Raw genomic sequence first — 24,513 nt, forward strand, 5'->3', positions numbered from 1 at the left:
TCGCTCAGTCGTGTCTGACTCTTTGCAACCCCATGGACTGCAGCATGTCAGGCTTCCCTGTCCATCACCAACTCCCGGAGTTTACTCAAACTCATGTCCATTGAGTTGGTGATGCCATCCAACCATCTCATTCTCTGTTGTTCCCTTCTCCTCCTGCTCCCAATCCTTCCCAGCATTAGGGTCTTTTCCAATGAGTCAACTCTTCGCATGAGGTGGCCAAAGTATTAGAGTTTCAGCTTCAACATCAGCCCTTCCAATGAACACCCAGGACTGATCTCCTTTAAGATGGACTGGTTGGGTCTCATTGCAGTCCAAGGGACTCTCAAGAGTCTTCTCCAACACCACAGTTCAAAAGCATCAATTCTTCGGCGCTCAGCTTTCTTTATAGTCCAACTCTCACATCCATACATGACTACTGGAAAAACTATAGCCTTGACTAGATGGACCTTTGTTGACAAAGTAATGTCTCTGCTTTTTAATATGCTGTCTAGGCTGGTCATAACTTTTCTTCCAAGGACCAAGCGTCTTTTAATTTCATGGCTGCAGTCACCATCTGCAGTGATTTTATAGCACAAAGAAATAAAGTCTGTCACTGTTTTCACTGTTTCCCCATCTATTTGCCAGGAAGTGATGGGACCAGATGCCATGATCTTAGTTTTCTGAATGTTGAGTTTCAAGCCAACTTTTTCACTCTTCTCTTTCACTTTCATCAAGAGGCTCTTTAGTTCTTCTTCGTTTTCTGCCATAAGTGTGCAATATATCATATTATTAAATACAATCACCATAGTGTACACTGGATCCTCAGAATGTATTCAGTTTATAGCTGAAAGTTTGTACCCTTTGACCTATATCTACCTAGGTCCCCCTAACCTCACCTCCTGGCAACCACCATTCTATTCTCTGTTTCTATGAATTAGGCTTTTTTTTAGATTCCACATATAAATGAAATAATACAGTATTTGTCTTTCTCTCTAATTTCACTTAGCATAATGCCCCCCAGGTTCACCAATGCGGTCACAAATGGCAGAATTTTCTTTCTATTTTAAGGTTGAGTATTATTCCATCATGTGTATATGCAACATTTTCTTTATCCATTCATCTACCAAAGGACATTTGGCTTGTTTCCATATCTCAGCTGTTGCAAATAATGCTATAATGAATATGAGAGTGCAAACATCTCTTCAAGATGATTTCACCTCCTTCAGATAATGTGCCTAGGAGGTGGATGCCCAGCTCATAAGGTAGATTAAATGGTGGAATGGTAGTTCTATTTTTAATTTTTTGAGGCATCTTCATAGTGTTTTCCATAATGGCTGTACCAATCTACATTCCACCAACTGTGTATAAGGGTTTCCTTTTCTCCATATCCTTGCCAGCATTTCTTATCTCTTGTCTTTTTGATAATAATCATTCTGACATGAGAGGTGGTATCTCATTGAACCATATACATTTTAATTTCAAGGGAAAGACAACCCTTTGCAAGAACTAAGAAACCTGTGGGCACAAACTTAAAATTGAATTATGCTGAATTCAAGTGTAGAGAGGTCAGATGATAGAGAGGTCAGACCACCCCTCTATCAGTGTCAAGAAGTAGAGTAGAGAAGTGGTCATGACAACCGTAGAATGTCACGAAGTCTTCTGTGGAAAAAAAGAGGAGAGAAAAGGGAAGATATTCTGTCTTTACCACTCCTTCGTCCATCCCTTCCACTGTCCAGAGCCTAACATCTGTGAATTTAAAACTCTACTCTTTCTACCTTCTTCTTTCCAGTCTTTTCAGTCTAGTGTTTCATAACAAATGGACAAGAGTTAAACTTACCATGTGTTTCCCTGTTAGTAATTAAAGGAGCATAAACAGAATTGCCCCATATTATTTAACACGCTTTCCTTCCCCTTCAGGTCCAGAGACATCTGAGGACTCGTACAGAAAATTGACACTACAGGTAGCTAGCCATTTGTGTGCCCTCAAAGGATGTTATTTAGGTATATGTGAATTCTCTTGGGCTTCTCTCATTCTCATAGTCCAGACTATAAAGAATCTGCCTTCAAGGCAGGAGACCTGGGTAGGAGAAACCAACTGAATGCTGGTTGAGGAGGACCTCAGCCTCTCCTGTACTGTCCTGGAACTAGAGACCCAGAGACTGTGACTGGAGCTTGCTTCCTAGAAGCTAATTCTTCACACCCCAAGTGCTTATCTAAGCAAACACTCTTCAGTCACCTACAGAGCTCTCCCTAAGAATAGCTGTGTGAAACATTATTTCCTCTACATAGTTACATTTCCAGTAATGTTTTAGTACCCCTATGACCAGAGATCCAGGCAGCTGTCTTCTTGACTCAAATCTGTTTCCCAATTTACAGGAAATGAGTTCCATGATAAAAAAAATGAGTGGCTGACTTTGGAAGGACCGGGACAAGAACTGTCTAGGACAAAGCACAAGGGTACTTTCTGGAAAAAAGGTAATGTTCCATATCTTAATAGGGTTTGTTAACATATACTTGTAACAAGTGTATACATTTGTTAAAACTCAGGAAATTAATATCTAAGACTTGTGAATTTCATTGTAGTAAATTTTACATCAAAACAAAACCTGTAAATTAATATTAAAATATTATTAAATCAAATATTAATATTAAATTAATGTTTATTATAAATATTATATTTAAATAAATTTTTAAATTAAATTAATATTAAATTTCATATCAAAATAAAAACTAAATTAATATTAAACTCTTGTTCAGTTCAGTTCAGTTCAGTTCAGTCGCTCAGTCGTGTCCGACTCTCTGCGACCCCATGAATTGCAGCACACCAGGCCTCTCTGTCCATCACCAACTCCTGGAGTCTACCCAAACCCATGTTCATCGAGTCGGTGATGCCCTCCAACCATCTCATCCTCTGTCGTCCCCTTCTCCTCCCGCCCCCAATCCTACCCAGCATTAGGGTCTTTTCCAATGAGTCAACCCTTCCCATGAGGTGGCCAAAGTATTGGAGCTTCGGCTTCAACATCAGACCTTCCAATGAACACCCAGGATTGATCTCTTTTAGGATGGATTGATTGGATCTCCTTGCAGTCCAAGGGACTCTCAAGAGTCTTCTCCAACACCACAGTTCAAAAGCATCAACTCTGCGGCGCTTAGCTTTCTTCACCGTCCAACTCTCACATCCATACATGACCACTGGAAAAACCATAGCCTTGACTAGACGGACTTTTGTTGGCAAAGTAATGTCTCTGCTTTTAAACATGCTATCTAGGTTGGCCATAACCTTCCTTCCAAGGAGTAAGCGTCTTTTAATTTCATGGCTGCAGTCACCATCAGCAGTGATTCTGGAGCCCAAGAAAGTAAAGTCTGACACTGTTTCCAGTGTCTTGTTAATGATATATAAATAATACAATCTATTGATGTCAGTATATTGAGGTCAGCAATTTAGCTTTTTTTCTTTTTTTTAATTTTATTAAAGTATAGTTGATTTACTAATAATGTGTTTAACTTCTGCTATATAGCAAAGTGACTCAGCCATACACGTACATATTCTTTTTCATATTCTTTTCATTATCATTTATCATAGGACATTAATATAGTTCCTGTGCTACACAGTAGTATCTTGTTGTTTATCCATCCTATACATACTAGTTTGCCTCTGCTAATTCTAAACCCCAATCCTTCCCTCCCTCACCACCCATCCCCCTTTGCAACCACAAGTCTATTCTCTACGGTGTGAGAACAACATGGATGGACCTAGAGATTATCATACTAAGCAAAGTAAGTCTGAAAGAGAAAAACAAATACATATGACACCACTCATATGTGGCATCTAAAATATGACACAACCCTTTGACCAAGTCCCACCCCCACGCTCTGTTTCCGTAAGTTTGTCTATTTTAGATTCCTCATATAAATGCTACTATGTAATAAAAAATATATTTAAAAACTAAATGACATGAAATATGACACAAATGAACGTATCTATGAAACAAAAACAGACTCACAGATATAGACAGCAATTTACTTTGAATTGCATCATCAAAATTAAGATGGATTAACAGATGATCATGACAAACAGATGGAGAAAAGATGGAACTAGTGGCAGATTTTATCTTCTTGGGTTCCAAAATCACTGTGGATGGTGACTGCAGCCATGAAATTAAAAGGCACTTGCTCCATGGAAGAAAAGCCATGACGAACCTAGATATATTTTAAAAGCAGAAACATCACTTTGCTGACAAAGATCCATGTAGCCAAAGCTATGGTTTTTCCAGTTGTCATGTATAGATGTGAGAGCTGGACCATAACGAAGGCTGAGCACCAAAGAATTGATGCTTTTGAACTGTGGTGTTGGAGAAGACTCTTGAGAATCCCTTGGACAGCAGCGAGGAGATCAAAACAGTCAATCCTAAAGGAAATCAACTTTGAATATTCATTGGAAGGACTGGTGCTGAAGCGGAAGCTCCAACACTTTGGCCACCTGAGGCAAAGAGCCAACTCACTGGAAAAGAGCCTGATGCTGGCTGGGAAAGACTGAGGGCAGGAGGAGAAGGGGGTGACACGGAGGATAAGATAGTTGGGTGGCATCACTGACTCAATGGACATGAGTTAGAGCAAACTCCAGGAGATGGCGATGGACAAAGAAGCCTGGTTTGTGACTATCCACAGGGTCACAAAAAGTCGGACGCGACTGAATGACCAAACAACAACAGAGTCATGGCCAGATGCATGACAAAGCAAGTGCTACAAAATGTTTAAAACAGAACGTAGATGGTGGGCATGGGAATGTTCACTGTAAAAATGTTCAACTTTGTTGTATGTTTGAAGTTTTTCACAATAAAAGGCTGGAGGGAAAAAAATCAACTCACATGCTCCAGCCCAACTCTAAATAAATTATGAAATAAATATATCACTTTGCTCTGTCCTCCTCCAATGACCTCCTCCACTCATTATTACTTTACCTTGGGGGAATTATAGCTCCATCCTCCTCTCTAAAACAGAACTGCCTAAATTGCATCAGTATACTGCTCATACTGTGAACATCACAAGGCTCAGCTTTAATTACTTCACCTAATCTGGACTATCTGAGCGTTAGTTCTTTGGTTGAGACCACCACATATGAACTTAAACAAATGGGTAATTTATTGAAAGGCTATTGGGAAGCCACAGAACTGAAGGAAACTTTGAAAACCAAGCATGCAACATACAGAAAATAGACTGCCCCAGAAAGTTTAGGTAGCAGGAACTATAGTGTTTCCCCAGGAACTGACACCATAATGATCTAATCCCAATAATTAACAGCCTTTCATCATTCTGCTCATAATTAAAATTTCAGGTAGAGGATTTCCAACAGGCCTTCCTTGAGTGCTAGACTATATTTAATAGGAAAAAAGATCATCTCCAAATGGAAATTCAAGTGCTATTACCAAAAGCAAATGGAAAGGTTGAACAGCCAAAATACAAACCAGCAAAACAAAACAAGCTCTACAGCGTACTTACATTTTTCTGTCACCTTAGCAGACATTATCTCCCTATACCCACAACTAATGCTGGCTGAAGACTTAAGAATCCCCTGGTTTACCTCCTGAATCCCACATTGGTATACTTAAACCTAGATGTGTGTGTGTGTGTGTGTGTGTGTGTGTGTGTGTAAGTGGCTCAGTTGTGTTCAACTCTTTTTGACCCCATGTACTACAGCCTGCCAGATTCCTCTGTCCGTGGGGAGTCTCCAGGCAAGAATACTGGAGTGGGTTGCCATGCCTTCCTCCAGGGGATCTTCCTAAACCAGGGATTGAACCCAGGTCTCCCACATTGTAAGTGGATTCTTTACCAGCTGAGCTACCAGGGAAGCCCCGATCCCCATGTATATTTGGATCTATTTTGTGATTGGACAGTTCCTCTCTGCATGTTGCGAAGATAGGACCTAGATGGAACTGCTTGTCCAACACAACAGAGCAGAAAATGAGTCCCAGGAGCTGACCTGATGCACTCGAGTGCCCCTCTCTCTAGAATGGGAGTGCCCTGGGGTGACTGTTTCTTAGGAGAGCTGCTACCTAAACACAGGAGAGGAATCAAAGTCTATAAACCAGAGGAAGCCATTTTAAGCGGCCGGATGTGAAATAACTAACAATTTCAACAGAAATGTTCTGAATGAGGAGTGGAGACTTGGCCGTGAAGCTGCACTGGACCATGTGTGTATGAGTCAGGAGAGAGTCTGGCTCAGAGGCTGACAGAGGAGCACGATTGTGGCTGGTGCCTCCAGGGTAATCTGGAGCTCATCCAGCAAGGACTGGCCCTCCAGTGCGGGAGGCTGGAGGCCAGCTGGCGCTGTTCTCTCCATGGGTGCCACACCCCTGGATTTTCAGGGTGTCCCTATACCCCTGGCTCCATTGTGCGAGTGCACACCCATCGGCAGATAACAACCTGAGGGGTGCCTATCACCACTTTATCATCCAAGTTCTGACTTCATTTTCTCCAAGGCATTTTTCTCCTCATTTTTCTGGTTATGAGGGACTGCAGCTGCTTTATTTGGCTATGTTTGTCCTTAAAAATGAAATGTTAATTGGTTTAAGAGTCCACAGCTGCCTATTCACAGTCAGAAAATTTTAATTCTAGTGCTGCCTCATAAATCATTAATTGTTTGAGCTTGGAAAAATCACTCAAGTTTCTCTAAATTGTAGCTTCTTTCTCTGTAAAAAAAAAAATCTGTCCTGTCTAGTTTAGACTATTATGTGAATCAAAATCATAATATTTAGCCATCCTACTACAGGTTCCTAATGTTTTTATGATAAAATTACATAGGTTCTTTATATATTAAATATATTATCATTTTAAAAATGCTTAAGTCTGGTGTTTGACTTTAATTCTCTTTAAGTGCCTTTAAAATTATAAAAAAAGACCAAATACAATGATTATGAAAAGACTACTTTTAAGATTACATGCCCACTCTTAAAAAGTATTGTTTTTAAAAGAAAACTGGGTTAAACAAAGAGAGTAACATCTCTGAAAAGGACTTGCAGATGTGCACATGGGAAAGTATTGCACTGGAAGAATGGACACCTCGGTTTTGGAATCATATATAGTATTGGATTTGAATTATAGCTCTGGCCCTTTAAGTGTTGCTTTTCCTATCCATTAACAAAATATAATATAGTTCTTTTCTTAAAACAATTTTTAAATTTAATACTTAAAGCGCTTAGAAAAAACAATAAATAGTACATATCATTAATAATATTACTATAATTATTAATATTCAATGATAAGATACTCAAGTTATAAAAATAGGCCTTCAAAAATATTAAAGCTATTATGGCTTTCATGATTTAATTTAGGGATATGACCTTTCACTCAACTGTCACAAACCTGTCTTCTCTGTTTACCTGGATAGAAATTTAGACCATTAAAGTCTTTCCCAATATCATGTTAATAGCAGAATAAATGGAAATAAGTGATCACAGATTTCACAAAAGGAGAAAGTATTGTAATTACTGCTTCCAATAATCGTCTCCTTCTTATTAATTAAGGAAATGTTTATAAAAATAATATATAAATTTTCACCAATTATGTTATTAAAGAAAAGCACACGAGTGCATTCCTAGCAGCTCTCCACCATTCTCCATACATTGGTGGTAGGGGTAGAAAGTGCTACAGTATTTTATAGGGTTGGCCCAAAAGTTTGTTCAGTTTTCCATACCTGAATGAACTTTTTGGCCAACACAATAGAAAGTAACTAGATAGTATGTAGTCAGATAATTTAAAAATTAATGGCCACTGACCAGTAAGCCACTGGGAAACAGATGGAGAAACAGTGGACTTTATTTTTGGGGGCTCCAAAATCACTGCTGATGGTGATTGCAGCCATGCAATTAAAAGACGCTTACTCCTTGGAAGGAAAGTTATGGCCAACCTAGACAGAATATTTAAAAGCAGAGACATTACTTTGCCAACAAAAGTCCATCTAGTCAAGGCTATGGTTTTTCCAGTGGTCATGTATGGATGTGAGAGTTGGAAGGTGAAGAAAGCTGAGCACCGCAGAATTGATTCTTCTGAACTGTGGTGTTGGAGAAGACTCTTGAGAGTCCCTTGGACTGCAAGGAGATCCAATCAATCCATCCTAAAGGAGATCAATCCTGAGTGTTCATTGGAAGGACTGATGTTGAAGCCAAAACTCCAATACTTTGGCCACCTCATGCGAAGAGTTGACTCATTGGAAAAGACCCTAATGCTGGGTAGGAATGGGGGCAGGAGGAGAAGGGGACGACAGAGGATGAGATGGTTGGATGGCATCACTGACTTGATAGACATGGGTTTGAATAGACTCCAGGAGTTGGTGATGGACAGAGAGGCCTGGCGTGCTGCAATTCATGGGATCGCAAAGAGTCGGACACGACTGAACTGAACTGAACTGAACTGACCAGTAAGCCCAGTTCTAGGACTCTCTTCTAACAAAAAATATTTGATTACAGTAGAATATCACAGATTTGGTTGTTATATCTTCATCTGTGGTAGCGAAAAATAAAATTATCTGAGGATAGGAGAATAACTATGAAAATATTAATACCTCTATTCAGGGTAATACGTGTATGCTAAGTCACTTCAGTCATGTCCAATTCTTTGCGAACCCATGGACTGTAGCCTGCCAGGCTCCTCTGTCTATGGGATTCTTCAGGCAAGAATACTGGAGTGGGTTGCCACGCCCTTCTCCAAGGGATGCTCCCAACCCAGGGATAGAACTCACATCTCTTCTCCTGCATTGGTAGGTGGGTTCTTTACCACTAACACCATCTGTAACATAAAGCCATCAAATAGGTTTAAAGTAAGTTTCTAACAAAATTTTTAAATGCTTACATTATAATGGTATGAAAAATGCAGATTTAAGAATATTTCATAGGCTGTGTGTTACTTTGTTTTGCTTTGAGGAGGAGACCTAAACTAGGAACTTTCTTTTGCCTACAACAAGGACAATTTTATTTAGTCTTCATTCATTCATTTGCATCCTGACCGGATCTCCACCTCAGATCTACTGATGTACACAGCCTTCTAGTCCAAGTCTCTGACCATAACAGGAAACTAGATGAGCCAGAGATTTTACTTTATTCAGGGATGCCACCCTGAGAGCTCTCCTTGTATCCTCCACACCCTTTTCATTTCTTCCCTCACATCACTTCTCAGTCAAAGCAAATACGTATCTCAGAAAATAACACATCCCTGTACCCTTTCCATGAGTTTGTGCAAACGTCAGGTTATTGCCATGAGTAACAAAAGATTATACTTGATGGGGACTAAGAACTTGACAGAGCAGAAAGTATATGTGGCACCTTTACAAAATTCCATATATTTGAGGTGAGGAGGGGCAGCTGGCCTTTTTCTGGTCAGGGAAACTTCTGTCTCTCAGAGCTAAGGCCAGAGAGTGGAAGTGAGTCAAAATCTCTGCCTTATTTTCCTACTTGCCATGTCATAGTGGTGTTACTAAGGGAGTGTATAGGTCTTGGTCTTTTAGTTTCAACCCAACTTCTGTGTCATTACAGCAGGCAGAATTTCCTTCTGTTCTCTGGAACTTGGTCTCCTATTATCCATAGTTTCTAGGGGCTTTTGCATTTTATTTGTTTTTAGGTATTTTTACTTAGTTTTATATACTGGTATGGAGAAGGAAATGGCAACCCACTCCAGTATTCTTGCCTGGAGAATCCTGTGGACAGAGGAGCCTGGTGGGCTGCAGTCCATAAGGTCATGAAGAATCAGATACAACTGAGCGACTTCACTTTCACTGTTCAGTTTCATGCATTGGAGAAGGAAATGGCAACCCACTCCCGTGTTCTTGCCTGGAGAATCCCAAGGACGGGGAAGCCTGGTGGGCTGCCGTCTATGGGGTAGCACAGAGTCGGACACGATTGAAGCGACTTAGCAGCAGCAGCAGCATATACTGGTAACACCCTAATGGAATACTGGGAAAGGGCATATCATACACTGAGTTTTAAAAGGAACTTTAGGGGACTTCCCTGGCAGTCCAGTGGTTAAGGCTGCCTGCTTCCACTACAGAGGGCACGAATTCATTCCCTGGTTGGGGAACTAAGATCCCACGTGCCACAAGGCACAATCTAAATAAATAAATAAAGCCCCTTTAAAAAATTTTTTAATTAAAAAATAGAAGCAAGTTTGGTAGTGCAAAATCTAAGTAGGCACAGTTCAAATAAACAGCTGCCATCACCTAGAAGTGTTTAAAACATCTTGATCACAGATCACTGTTTTAAATTACTTGCTGAGAATATCCAGTCATAAATAGATTTTTACATTTCTTTGGAAACTCAATGTATATAATTTTATTAAATATAATTTTATTTTAATAAAAACCTATTTGAGGTTTTGCTGCTCTCATATCCATTTCTAAATTGGTCTTCCTTTCACCAGATAATGGTCTTAAGGAGAACTTAACTGAGATGATTAGAAAAACAGGTAACATAGAAAGAAAAAAATAATTTTGCTTTGCTTATAGACAGACTTTTTAAAATGAAGGCATCAGCTGAATTTGATTAAATCACAAACAATGCTGGTGGTGCGCCAAGAGGCTTCAATTAAAGGGAAAGCCATCAGTGCAACTTAGTTGGGATCTCCTTCCAGAGCCAGAAATGAGGCCCCTTTCCTGTCTGGCTGTGTGTTGCTGGGGCTTATGTGTGAACAGCTACATGCTGAGGGTCTTGCTGTCACTCTTTACATCAAAGCTGGAAGTCAAGCTTCTCCAGTGACTCTAAAGCAAGTTAAATAAACACCCATCAGGGAAGAGAGGAAAAGCTGTGGTGGAGAAAAACCCAGAGAATTCGGAACTGCAAGGAGCAGCAGATATTATGGAGAACCATCTTGTTCACCCATATTGACAGAGTCAACGATGTGTCTTTCCCAAGTTTCTCAGACCTTGGCTGTGGTGAACACAGCCATGCACCACCCAGGTACCCCTTCAAGAATAGACGTGATGCTCCGCTGTGAAGAATGTAGTTAGGCGTGAGCCTCCAGCCGATAGCAACTTAAGGATCAGTCTCATCTGCCTCGAACTTAAAACTGGAAACAATGCTGCTGGTGCAACAAGGTGGTTCCCCAAGGTTATACCTTTCTCTGGTGGCTCAGGTGGTAAAGAATCCATCCACAATGCAGAAGATCCCCTGGAGAAGGGAATGGCAACCCACTCCAGTATTCTTGCCTGGAGAGGTCCATGGACAGAGGAACCCAGCGGGCTACAGTCCATGGGGTCACAAAGAGTCAGACACGACTGAGTGACTAACACACACACACATACCCTTATCACGGGAACATGCGTCCAACCAAGCAAGCTTGATGTATAAAACTTCGCCATTAGCATACCCAATGTGACTGCAGGTGTCCCTAATACATCAGAACCACAGTAAAATAAATATAAATAGGAAAAGAGTGTGAAGTAGAAAATAAAATAAAACAGTAAAATAACATTTGTAGTAATACAAATATACTATCTGTATAACAATAGGGTTATTATACAAAGCACCTTCTGTAAAGTCCTATATATTTGCTAGTAGTGGGCTTCAAATTTGAGCTTAGTAAGAAGTGTGCCCTCTCAATTAGTATTTAACTGAATGAGTGAATCAAGGATTATATAAAATATGTAAAGACTAAAAATTACTAAGAAATGTAATAATGTCTGAAGATACGAAAAGAAAAATCGTAGTCTAAACTGATAACCATGCAAATATTCTTCCCCAAATAATTCATAGATTTAATGCAATTCTAATGAAAGTTCCAGGGGTTTAGGAAATTGACAAAAACATTCTGAAGTTCACTTGAAAGAAAAAAGGTGGAAATAGCCGCAATATCTTGAAAAACAAGGACAAGAAGGGGAAATTGTATTACCAGACTAATATACGTAATCAAACAATATTAAGAACAATGTGAGAGATGGGTAGGAAAAAAAAAAACGGATGATACCAATCACACTAAACAATAAGAGACTGAAACAGACCCAAGTATGCATTAGAATTTAGTATGAAAATCATTTATTGCTTCTCACGATTCTGACATTTTGGTGAGGCTTAGAATATTTGCTCCTCATATTGTGTTGACTAGAGCAACTCAGCCAGGGCTGGAGGTTCCAAGATACTAACTGAATTCTCTCCTTCTTGGTCAATCAATTCTCTCTCCTCTCATCACTCAGTAACCTAGCCTGAATTTCTTTACATGGTGACTGATCACAAGAGAATCAAAACAGAAGCTGCCCAGCCTCCCAAGGCCCACAGCCAGCACAGTACAACCACAGCTGCATCCTCTTGGCAAAAGCAAGTCACATAGGCCCAGGTTCCAGAAAAGGCAAATCGAGTTTCATGTGCAGACTAGGATGGGATCCTTTTCTCCCACTGTTCATGTCTACCTCTGCAGACAACCTACCAGAATACATTTTGTTATTATTATGATATATGTATGCACAACCAGAAGCTTCCCAGGTGGTGCCAGTGGTAAAGAATCCACCTGCCAATGCAGGAGACATAAGAGATGTGAGTTTTATTCCCTGGTTTGGAAAGATCCCCTGGAGGAGGGCATGGCAACCCACTACAGTATTTTTGCCTGGAAAATTCCATGGACAGAGAACCCTGGAGGGTCACAAGGAGTCAGACACAACTGAAGCAACTTAGCACACACACACGCACACACAACCAGGCCCAGCTGGTTCTGCAGACTTATTGTACCAAATATTCTCTTCCAGAGAGTAAAAAATAAGGAACGTCATTTTATAATGCTTAAATAACCTTGATTTCAAAAGCACACTGTAAGAAAGGAGATTAATCCAGTCTCGTTTAAAAGTATAGATCAAAAGGTACCTAAATAAAATATTATCAAAATGAATCCAACAATGTATAAAATAAATAATATATTCATGTCTATTTTAATATGGGTTCACATTAGAAAACCTAATTGATGTAATTCAGTTACTTTAACAAAATAAGAGCAACAAAATGAAGTCTAATGGATGAAGGAAATGATTTTCTATTATGCAAAAATAATTCATAATTTTAAAGAACTCTTAGCAAATAAAAATAAAAGTGAACTTCCTTAGCCTGATAAAAGTAATCTACTGAAAGCCTACAACAATCACCCTGAATGAAGTTGGAGCATTCCTTTTGAAGATAGGAATAGGATAAGGATACCCACAATCAATACTTCTATTCAACACTGCACCAGACACCCTAGCCAGATGGGTAAGCAAAGAAGAAAAGATAAGTGACATATAGGATGGAGAGGAAGAAACAAAACAGTATTTCCTGGTGATATTACTTGACATTAAGAAACTCTTCAAACAAACTACCAAAGCAAATAATACAGTTTAACTAAACTGCTATATGAAAGGTCAATAATAAAATCTATTGCATTCTCACACATTAATAATCCAATATGACTGGTATGAATTATTTTTAAAGAAACATAAAAATTGGCTATTGTAAATTTAAAACAAAACATGAAAGTGAAAGTGTTAGTCACTCAGTCGTGTCCGACTCTTTTCTCCAGGCAGGAATACTAGAGTGGGTAGCCATTCCCTTCTCCAGGGAATCTTCCTGACCCAGAGATCGAACCCAGGTCTCCTGCACTCCAGGCAGATGATTTGCTGTCTGAGCCACCAGGGAAGCCCAAAACAAAACATATCTTAGTCCTAAATAAACTTTTGTAAATTAATGTTAATTTTTAAAAATGATATTATTGGACTATTAGAAATTATGGGTGAAAGTCTAAGTAAATGGAAAGAGATTTTCCAAATGTAAAAACCATGGAAAGAATCATAAAGCAAATAACATAAATGAAACTCCATAAAATATATAAGAAGATCATCATAATACTTAAGCGATGAGCTAGAAAAGTAGCTACAAATTAGAAAAATGACTGTTACTTTCAATAGACAAAGCCTACTTTTAAATCTTAAAATCCACGGGAATAACACTAATCCTCCAACAGAAATTTTAGCAAGGAAAATTCATGCAAGAAAATATCACTTACAACTATGCAGATTAAAAGTTTAGCCTTTGCATAATAAAGTAATTGCTTATTAAAATAACACTGATGTGTTACTTTTCAACCAGCAAACAGAAAATAACACCAAGAAAGGGTCAGTTGTGTGCTATGAGATGGGTCCTTTTGTATTAATACATTGTATTAGGAGTTGAAGTCATACAACCATCCTTCAGGCTATATTTCTCTAGAACAACAGAATAGCATCTATTCTTGACCCAGGATCTGACTCTGGATCTATTTATAAATATATATCTTAAAGGAATAATTTTATATTTATATGAGTGAGTGAGTGGAAGTCATTCAGTCGTGTTCTGCTCTTTATGACCCCACGGACTACAGCCTGTGAGGCTCCTCTGTCCATGGAATTCTTCAGGCAAGAATAATGGAGTAGGTTGCCATTCTCTTCTCCAGGGGATCGTCCTAACCCAGGGATCAAACCCAGGTCTCCTGCATTGCAGGCAGATTCTTTACTGTCTGAGCCACAGAGAAGCCCTATATATTGGTATAGTTTATAAATTTAAAATATACTATATATTATTTATTATTAATATTAACAATATTTTATTAATATTAAATAAATCAATATTGATTTATTATTATATCAAATTGTTGTTATAATTAATAAAATAAATTATTGACAATAATTTAATATTAATGTTATTAATATTTAGTATATTGAAATATACTATACATTATTTATTTATTTACATATTTATATTGGATATATTACATTTATATTATATATTAATAATTTAAAAGTTGTCCATGATATTACTTGGACTATAGAAACACTGGATATGCAACAAATGTGAAATGATTAAATAAATTATGGCTCATTGGTGACTGACTTCAGATTTGATATGCTTGGGAATCCTTCTTCAAGGAGAATTCTGTGCAGAAGCTCAGTATGTAAATTAGTTAAATGTGGAGCTGCTCTGCTTGAAAAGCACAAGGGGAGCCTAGACTCAGTGGCTTCTGTCCCGGTTCTGGCTTCCCGCAAGCTCCGTGGTGGCCCCAAGACAACGCTATGAATCCTTAAGATTTTATGGAAAACTGTGAAGGAAAAAACTGATATACAATATTATAAGCCTACTCAATTCATACTTTGAAATATCTGTAATGATGACAGCAAAAGCTCAGGATATAATATCACATAAAAATTAATATACAAAACTACATTCTGTATGATCTCAACTAGATAGACATAAGTATGTAAGTATCCAGTGATTCTCTCTATTTTGTTCTTTATAGATATCTGTAACTTTCAATTTCTCTACCATGACCATGAATTCCTTTCATAATTAGGGGGAAATGGAAAATTATTAACAAACGTGCAGTTTTCATTCAGGCCCACTAGTTAATGCTAGAATTATTATATGCATCTGTAGAAAAAAAATCTTGGAATTTTAAAGAAAATTTTATTAGAAACAGCTAAAAAGCCCTCCAATAATCTACCTCTGGGACATTTATCTTCAGTGTTATTCAGAGAACATCTGAAATCAATTATAGCCCCCAACTGGCTTCAGGAACCTCTGTGTGCCTCCAGCCATCTCCACAGCAAATTGCCTCAGCCGTGGTCAAAGTCAAAATTTCTCAGTTGCCTTGTTTGACCTAAAAATGTTTTATGTAATTTGCCGTTATCTGAAAGGGAAACAGTTGTTAGAAAATAAATCTTTTTTGAATGTGTCTTGTTAAATGGGTGCCAAGAAATATTTCTTCATTGTTCAGACATACCAGAAGAAAAATAACAAATATTAGGTAAATAAATGAAATTTCCAAAATAAATCCAAAGGAAAAAAAAAAGTCACTGTTAATCCATCTCTAGAGACACAAAATGAAGGGTGATAGGCTTTTTAATCTTTGAATATCAGAACTTGAACTGAAAATATGGGAAAAGAGGCAAAACTTTTATTCTCCCTTCCTTCCTCTATTTCGTAAACATTTACCTAAAAATCTGCAACATTAAGATCTTGTACTAGGGGCTGGGAAGAGAAATACGTGCATAGTAGGGATGAGGTTGGAGGCAGAAACGTTAAGGAAATGATTGCAGTTTATTGAAGAGTGCTATAATAATGGTGTGTGCAAGCCGTTTTGGAAATTCAAAAGAGAAAACCACTAAAAGGCTTTCCAATGAGGGAAGGAACAGGGAAAGAAATTGTGAAGGGGAAGATGGAAGCAAAAATATCCACTACTTCTCGGAGGCAATGACAGTATTACAACTTGTTTCTTAAGATAGAAAAAAATACAGGAAAGTGAAAGTGAAAGTCACTCAGTCGTGTCCGACTCTTTGTGACCCCATGGACTGTATAGTCCATGGAATTCTCCAGGCCAGAGTACTGGAGTGGGTAGCCTTTCCCTTCATCCAGGGGATCTTCCCATCCCAAGCATTGAACCCAGGTCTCCCGCATTGAAGGCAGATTCTTTCCCAGCTGAGCCACAAGGGAAGCCCAAGAATACTGGAGTGGGTAGCCTATTCCTTCTCCAGTGGCTCTTGAGCCTTCAACACGCCCTCCCCATCTTCTCTTTCACACGATGAGCCTGCTTTCCTTTTCACGAGAAAACAGAAGCAACTGGAACAAATTGTGACATACTCCCACCACCATTTCTACTGACAGCTTGTTCTATGTGCCTTTATTCTCCTCCATCCCTCCTGTGGCCCTGGATAAACTCCTGGCCTCCGTGGTGAGGCCAAGCCCTCCACCTGTGTGGTAGATCTCATTCCTCTGACCAGCTCAAGGACACTCCTCCAACGATCATTTCCTCTCTCCTCTGCATCCTCCATTTCCCCCTCTCTGCTGAGTCATTCACATCAGGATACAGAAATGCCGGATCTTAAAATAAAACCATCACATGACCCCACACTCCCCCCACCAGCTACTGTAACACATTTCTGCTTTCCTCTACTTCAAAACTTCTATAAAAGGTTGACATATATGGTGTTTCAAATCTCACTCAAATGCATTTCTATCAGGCTTTCATCCTTACCACTCTTCTGAAACAGCTTTCATAAACATTGCCAAACCTACCTCTATCACTCACACTCTCTAACCTCCATGTCCCTGCAGCACCACCATTTGACCCACCTTGTATTTACTTGCTTGCAGAAGCTGTAGTCTTCAAGAACTGTACCCCAAAAGCCCAGAACGTTGTATGGCACACAATAGGTATTCAGTAAATATTGGCTTGGCCAAAAAGTTCGTTTGGACTTTTACAGCTTATGGAAAAACCCAAACTAACTTTTTGGTCAACTCAATATTTGTTAAATGGATGGGTGAGACAAATTATCATGCCTAAGATTATGCAATTATTAAGTTGGGGAGCAGAGATTCAAACTCAGAAACATATGACTTTAAAATCATGTACCCCAAAGCTTCATACAACCTGGGCCTCTGATGGGATGATTGGAATAGCTGGCAGAATCATTAGTAAAGTACAGTCTATAAGAGAATGAAGATTTGAGATGGAGAGTTGTGAAATCATTTACTAGCTTGCAAAATGAGCATAACGTTACAGAAACGGCCTGCTTACTCAGAGGTGAGTAATCTGGCAGTCTCAGACACCTACTACACAATCCAGAATGAGAAATGGAACAACCACAGCCTCTAAATGACCTAAGCAGATGTCACAAAGCCCAAGTTTACACGAGGAGCTTAGCAGGCTCTCAGAGCCACAAGTTTAGGTGTAGGTATTCCAACCACAGAAGTTTAAAAGTAACCAATTATAAGGACAGTACTAGAGAGAGCACACCCCCACACATACATAAACACAATTTCCAAAAGCCTTTCCAAGAACCAAAATGACCTGGTGTGCTTTCCCTCAGCCCTAGCACAGCCCTTTACACCTCAATAGCCCTTCACACCTCAGTACTGATTGTCCCACTACCCTCAAGTACAAGGCAGGGTAAGACAGTAATTGTTTAGAACAATGGTCTGAAGTCATGAGGATAAAACTAAGTTGTATTCAGTATCTTCTTCTTAAGAAGACAGGCAGATAACTCATATATTTTAGAAAGATATTCACAGACTCTGGCAGTAAGTTTTTAAAGGCTGCATTTGAAGAGGTAAAATTTCCTGGAAAAAAAAAATCTGTTTAATGGAAGAGCTCAGCCCCTAAGTATGCTGGATAAATGCGACAACAGTGTACTTCTCAGAAGACTAAAAAAGCAAATCAAGTGGGCTTGATTTTTTACTCATGCCATGAGAAACACTGGGCTCGATGAAGCACAAGCTAGAATCAAGATTGCTGGGAGAAATATCAATAACCTTAGATATGCAGATGACACCACCCTTATGGCAGAAAGTGAAGAAGAACTAAAGGTGAAAGTGAAAGAGGAGAGTGAAAAAGTTGGCTTAAAGCTCAACATTCAGAAAACTAAGATCATGGCATCCAGTCCCATCACTTCATGGCAAATAGATGGGGAAGCAAGGGAAACAGTGACAGACTTTATTTGTGGGGCTCCAAAATCACTGCAGATGGTGACTGTAGCCATGAAATTAAAAGTCACTTGCTCCCTGGAAGAAAAGTTATGACCAACCTAGACAGCATATTAAAAAGCAGAGACATTACTTTGCCAACAAAGGTCCATCTAGTCAAAGCTATGGTTTTTCCAGTAGTTATATATGCATGTGAGAGTTGGACTATAAAGAAAGCTGAGCACAAAAGAATTGATGCTTTTGAACTGTGGTGTTGGAGAAGACTCTTGAGAGTCCCTTGGACTGCAAGGAGATCCAACCAGTCCATCCTAAAGGAGATCAGTCCTGAATATTCATTGGAAGGACTGATGCTGAAGCTGAAACTGCAATAATTTGGCCACCTGATTCGAAGAACTGACTCATTTAAAAAGACCCTGATGCTGGAAAAGATTGAAGGAGGAAAGAGAAGGGGACGACAGAGGATGAGATGGTTGGATGGCATCACCGACTCAATGGACATGAGTTTGAGTAAACTCTGGGAGTTGGTGATGGACAGGGAAGCCTGACATGCTGCAGTCCATGGGGTTGCAAAGAGTCAGACACGACTGAGCGACTGAACTGAACTGAACTGAAAGATATTTAGAGGTAATTTCTATGTCACAACTTTGGCATCATGGAAGTAACATCCAATGTCAACAACCTAATACAAGTTGGTATTCATTAGTCCAGGGGGTGGGAGATTACTTACTTTAATAGTTCTGTGATCTTCTAAAGAGAAAAAAAAAAAGTTTTATTTGCAGGTAACTAAGTAAATACTTTTCAAGTAAGAGATTTCTTTCTCTGAGATTAGCAGTATAACACTCTCAAAACTGGAAATAAAGTAACAGTAAAAGGGGAAATTCCAATAATCAGGTTATTAACTCTGCAGACCAGAAAGAGAGAGAAAACAAGAGCTTAATACTAAAATTTTCAAATTTTTTTCCACTCTTATTAGTGCTTCTGGTCTCAGATTTCACTGCTGGCATTACCCATAGCATATCGAAGCTTGTTTTTGTCACACGTGTGAAGATTTATTTAACTTGAAAGTCCTTTCCAGTTCACGTGGATTGAAACCATAACTAAATACTTTGTCACATGTTTCTTATTGTGGAAAGGCATACATAGCTTTCCAAAGAATAATTATTATTCCAGTGAACAGATTTTGCCAGACTTTCAAAATGTACACTATAGATCTTGAGAAACTTAGAATCTTGTTTCTGATTTTTAATCAGAAAAGACTGTGTTCAAAACTTGTTGTTGTTCAGTCGCCCAATTATGTCTCACTTTCTGCAGCTCCAGGAACTGTAACTCGCCAGGCTCCTCTGTCCATGGAATTTTCCAGGCAAGAATACTTGAGCAGGTTGCCATTTCCTATTCCAGGGCATCTTCCCGACCCAGTGATCGAACCTTGCATCTGTTGCATTGGTAGGCAGATTCTTTACCACTAGTGCGACCTGGGAAGCCCACCAGACTTCCCTGGTGACTCAGACGATAAGGAATCCACCTGCAAAGCAGGAGACCTGGGTTCAATTCTTGGATTCCATGAAGAAAAGAATGGCTACCCATTCCAATATTCTTGTCTGAAGATTTCCATGGACAGAGAAGCCTGGTGAGCTACAGTTCATGGGGTCACAAAGAGTTGAACACGACTGAACAACTAACACGTTCAAAACTTAGACATGGAAAACAACTCAGTTCTCTGGAAAACAGGAAAATAAAGCTTTAAAAATCAATTTTCCCTTTTCTTTGAGCAACATTCTAAGATACTATGGTTAAAAATTACTTGAGAAAAAATAACACTCCTTTTTTTTTTTTGGTATTCAGTAATCCAAACTTCATATGAGATACTTTAAAATTATTGCTTTGGTGGATAGTAGGGGGATAGAATGGTTTCCTGGATGTCATTAGGACCATGTCTCTGCATTCTGGCCAAATCTTTTTAAAGTCCCTACAGTCTGACATCCAAACATATAAAATTCAAGGTAATATAACATAGGAGTTACAAGATTGTTGTTGTTTTTCAGTCATGTCTGACTCTGAGACCCCATGGACTGCAGCACGACAGGCTCCTCTGTTCTCCACTATCTCCCGGAGTTTGCTCAAATTCATGTCCATTGAGTTGCTGATGCTATCTAATGATCTCATCCTCTGCCATCCCCTCTCCTCCTGCCTTCAATCTTTCCCAGCATCAGGGTCTTTTCTAATGAGTTGGCTCTTCACATCAGGTGGCCAAAGTATTGGAGCTTCAGCTTCAGCATCAGTCCTTCCAGTAAATATTCAGGGTTGATTTCCTTTAGGACTGACTGGTTTGATCCCCATGCAGTCCAAGGGACTCTTAAGAATCTTCCCCAGCACCACAATTCAAAAGCATCAATTCTTCAGTGCTCAGCCTTCTTTATGGTCCAACTCTCACATCTGTACATGACTACTGGGAAAACCGTAGCTTTGACTATATGTACCTTTTTCAGCAAAGTGATGTCTTTGTTTTTTAATATACTGTCTAGATTTGTCATAGTTTTCCTTCCAAGGAGCAAGCGTGTTTTAATTTCATGGCTGCATTCACTGTCCACAGTGATTTTGAAGCCCAAGAAAATAAAATGTCACTGCTTTCACTTTTTCCTCTTCCGTTTTCCATGAAGTGATAGGACTGGAGGCCATGATCTTAGTTTTCTGAATGTTGAGTTTGAAGCTAGATTTTTCACTCTCCTCTTTCACCCTCATCAAGAGACTCTTTAGTTCCTCTTCACTTTCTGCCATTAGAGTGGTATTATCTGCATATCTGAGGTCATTGATATTTTTGCCAGCAACCTTGATTGTTTGCGATGACCTGTTCGTCTTGGGTGGCACCGCACAGCATGGCTCATAGCTTCCTTGAGCTCCACAAGCCTCTTTGCCACAAGCTTGTGATCCATGAAGGGAAATTAAATGATTACAGGCTCTCCAATCAGACAGACTTGCATTTGAATTCTCCAGTCAACCTACTATCCTGGTGAAATTCACTTCTATGAGTCTCAGTTTTCTCATCTGCCAAGTGATGTAAAAGTATGGCTGTTTCTTACTTTCACAGTAGCTGATAGAATTAACAAAATAACATATAAACCACCCAGCACAGAGTAAATGCTCAAGTCCTGCTATCAGGGATTACAATTGTGAATGTGATTGTGATCATGGTTTCCCTTCCTGATACCACTTGCCTGCATGGCACACACACAGTACTTCCTTTCACCTGGATACACGCGCTTCAAACTCAAGAAATGCAAAAGTTTCTCTCTGTTCCATTTGATCTACTCTCACCATTCCTTCAATTTTTTCCCCAACTTCCAGAAACAATTAGAAAAGGGAAAAATGAGGAAATCTTGCTTTTGAGGATTTGGAAATTGGGTAGAACAAGGTTTACCCTTGAGAGAGTTGAAATGGGGTAACATAAAATGAAATGTGAAGGACATTCAGCCTAAGTGAGAAGAAAACAAACACTGATTTCTGCATATGTCAGTCATTGGTATGACTTAATGAAAGGCCAGTCTAGCAGCTACTTTCTACCCCAACACTACATAATTATGTCTTGAGCCTTTTCCATTTCAAGATAAACTCTTCTTGTGCTAGCTTGATTTTAAAAGTATCAGTGAACAAAAAGTAAAATTAAGCTGCTATACTGTGAACCAAGAAATAATGACAATAAAGAAGGTACCAGAAACATTACTGGAAGATTGAAAAGGAGTATTCAGGCCAATTCAATGGATGCTGAACTCCTCTGCAGTCTTCATCCAAATACTATCCAGAAAAGAAACTTCAGTCCCTTCTGTCTTCACATTGAGCTTGACTATTGTGTTTTGTCAACTATTATCATGACTGACCTTGACATTAGAAGATGTTATTTCTTCAAACTAAAAACAACCTGCCGTGGCCTTTCTCTGTTGTGCTTCCCCATCCCCCTATAATTCTACCCTTTCACCTCTGTTTTTTTCCTTCTTTCTTCTTCTTATTTTACTGCACGATTTATGAAATCCTTTGAAACATGTTGTTTCCAGATGTAGGTCCCGAGTGCCCTGTCATTTACTTCCTGTCCAAGTCCTGAGCAGATGGAATTACACAAGTTCAGCTGCATGAGTCCAACCTCCAATGCTTTCATTAAACTCCAGGATTTTAAAGAGTCTGCCCAGTCCCTGGCAGGGACCTTTCCGTACTTCCACCCCCAAAGCTGTAAATTACTACCTCATTAAACTCAATTGTAAATGATTAGGTGTCTGGAATGTACTTTCCTTTCCCTGCAGCCTCCTTGGAGTAATTACCACATCGCAAGCCTTAGCACATTATTCAAGCAGAGCAGTGTTTGAGTAGCTCATTGAGGGAGAAGGTTTTATTTTTGTTAAGGTATTATAACTCTATCTTTTGGTTCCAAAAGGAGATTTGTGATCTTTCATTTCCCATTGAGCAATCTCTCTTTTAACAAGAGAAAGCTGTAATGAACAGGCCTCTTTCAAGAATTCATTTTCCCTCCTATCATACACTGCAGTTGGAAATACAGAATTCTTTTTTTCTGATCATTGGTGAGATAAGATAACATTTTTAAAAGGTTGTTATTGCTGCCATTAATTTCCACAGGTAAAGATCATCTGGGAAATGTTTAACCTTTTTTTTTCTTGTTTTGAGTCAAAGAAACAAAACTAACTCAGGTGATCAATACCTAGTCATCTAATTTTGATTCTTTGATGAGATTTGTTTAAAAAAAATCTTGAGTCTGGAAAGGTCATGGGTAAAGGGGTTGGAGGGAGGGAAAGAGGAGGAGGGGCTGTCACACTGAATAAATAATCTATCCAAAGTTCCCAGTCTGGCTGCTATCACTTGAGCAGGGAAGGTAAAACTAATATCCCCTGAGGGACAAAAGCTCAGAAGGTCAGTCCTCTTTCTTATAGAGGTTTTTGCCTCTTTAGTTGATTCATTGGTTTAGAGTCTTAAAGATTTTTACTATGTCTGCCTCAGGCTTTTCTACCACTTGCTTCCCTCTAGTCAAGTGTGGTGTCACCTGGACTACAGATAAAGATACCGATGTATCGTATGGAGAAAGAAAATGAAATGGAGCAAAATGGTTTAGTTGAAGTCAAACAAATATTAACAGCACAGTCAATGTTGAAGCCGAGTTTCCACCACGCGCGAAGGAAAATTAAAAAAATATCAGGAACGCAGCATCACTCACTCCTTCTTGACATTTGTGAAGGAAAAATTCAGAAAGAGACAGGGGAAGGGAGCATTATTAATTCCTCTTTTTTTATATTTGTTTATTTGGCTGTGTTAAGTCACAGTTGGGGCATGCAGGAGCTTTGTTGCGTCGTGTGGGATCTTTCATTGCAGCACACAGACTCTAACTGTGGCACACAGGCTTCAGAGCTCAAGGGCTTAGAAGTTGCAGCGTGTGGGCTTCGTTGCTCTGCGGCATGCGGGATCTTAGTGCATGCGGGATCTTAGTGCATGCGGGATCTTAGTGCATGCGGGATCTTAGTGCATGCGGGATCTTAGTTCAACCACCAGGAATCAAACCCACATCCCTGCACTGAAGATTCTTAACCACTGGACTACTAGGAAAGCCCTGCATCATTCATCTCTAACTCAGCCTGTGAATGTGTTTTGTGTGTTGTAGATGATCATAAAGGAGATTTATGCATCTCTGGACAGGACAGACAGGGAGTGGACCAGGCATCGTAGCTTATGTCTGCACTCATTTGAGTGTCAAGAAAGTTCAGATGAACTTTGCTTGGTAGACAACTCTCTAATTAAGATGGAATAAAAGGTTATATCTTAGTTTTAGTTCCAGGTCTCAGTTCAGTCGCTCAGTCACATCTGACTCTTTGCAACCCCAAGGATTGCAACACGCCAGGCCTCCCTGTCCATCACCAACTCCTGGAGTTTGGGTAAACTCCAAACTCATGTCCATTGAGTCAGTGATGCCATCCAACCACCTCATCTTGTCATTCCCTTCTCTCCCACCATCAATTTTTCCCAGCATCAGGGTCTTTTCAAATGAGTCAGCTCTTCACATCAGGTGGCCAAAGTATTGGAGTTTCAGCTT

At 39.4% G+C, this 24,513-nt stretch overlaps 1 protein-coding gene and 1 long non-coding RNA gene across 14 annotated transcripts in view; one reads left to right on the forward strand and one right to left on the reverse strand.

The window, feature by feature from the left end:
* LPAR1 (lysophosphatidic acid receptor 1) overlaps positions 1 to 24,513 on the reverse strand; it is a 406,496-nt gene that overhangs the window by 263,760 nt on the left and 118,223 nt on the right. The gene's annotated exons all lie outside the window — the stretch shown is intronic.
* Positions 1,612 to 22,685, forward strand: LOC145539911 (uncharacterized). Its single transcript, XR_014078043.1, has 3 exons — positions 1,612 to 1,940; positions 2,356 to 2,454; positions 22,478 to 22,685. It is a non-coding gene; the product is annotated as an uncharacterized LOC145539911 (long non-coding RNA).

The sequence above is a fragment of the Giraffa tippelskirchi genome, chromosome 1 (genome assembly GCF_054371585.1).
Source record: "Giraffa tippelskirchi isolate mGirTip1 chromosome 1, T2T-mGirTip1v1.2.pri, whole genome shotgun sequence".
Taxonomy (NCBI): domain Eukaryota; kingdom Metazoa; phylum Chordata; class Mammalia; order Artiodactyla; family Giraffidae; genus Giraffa; species Giraffa tippelskirchi.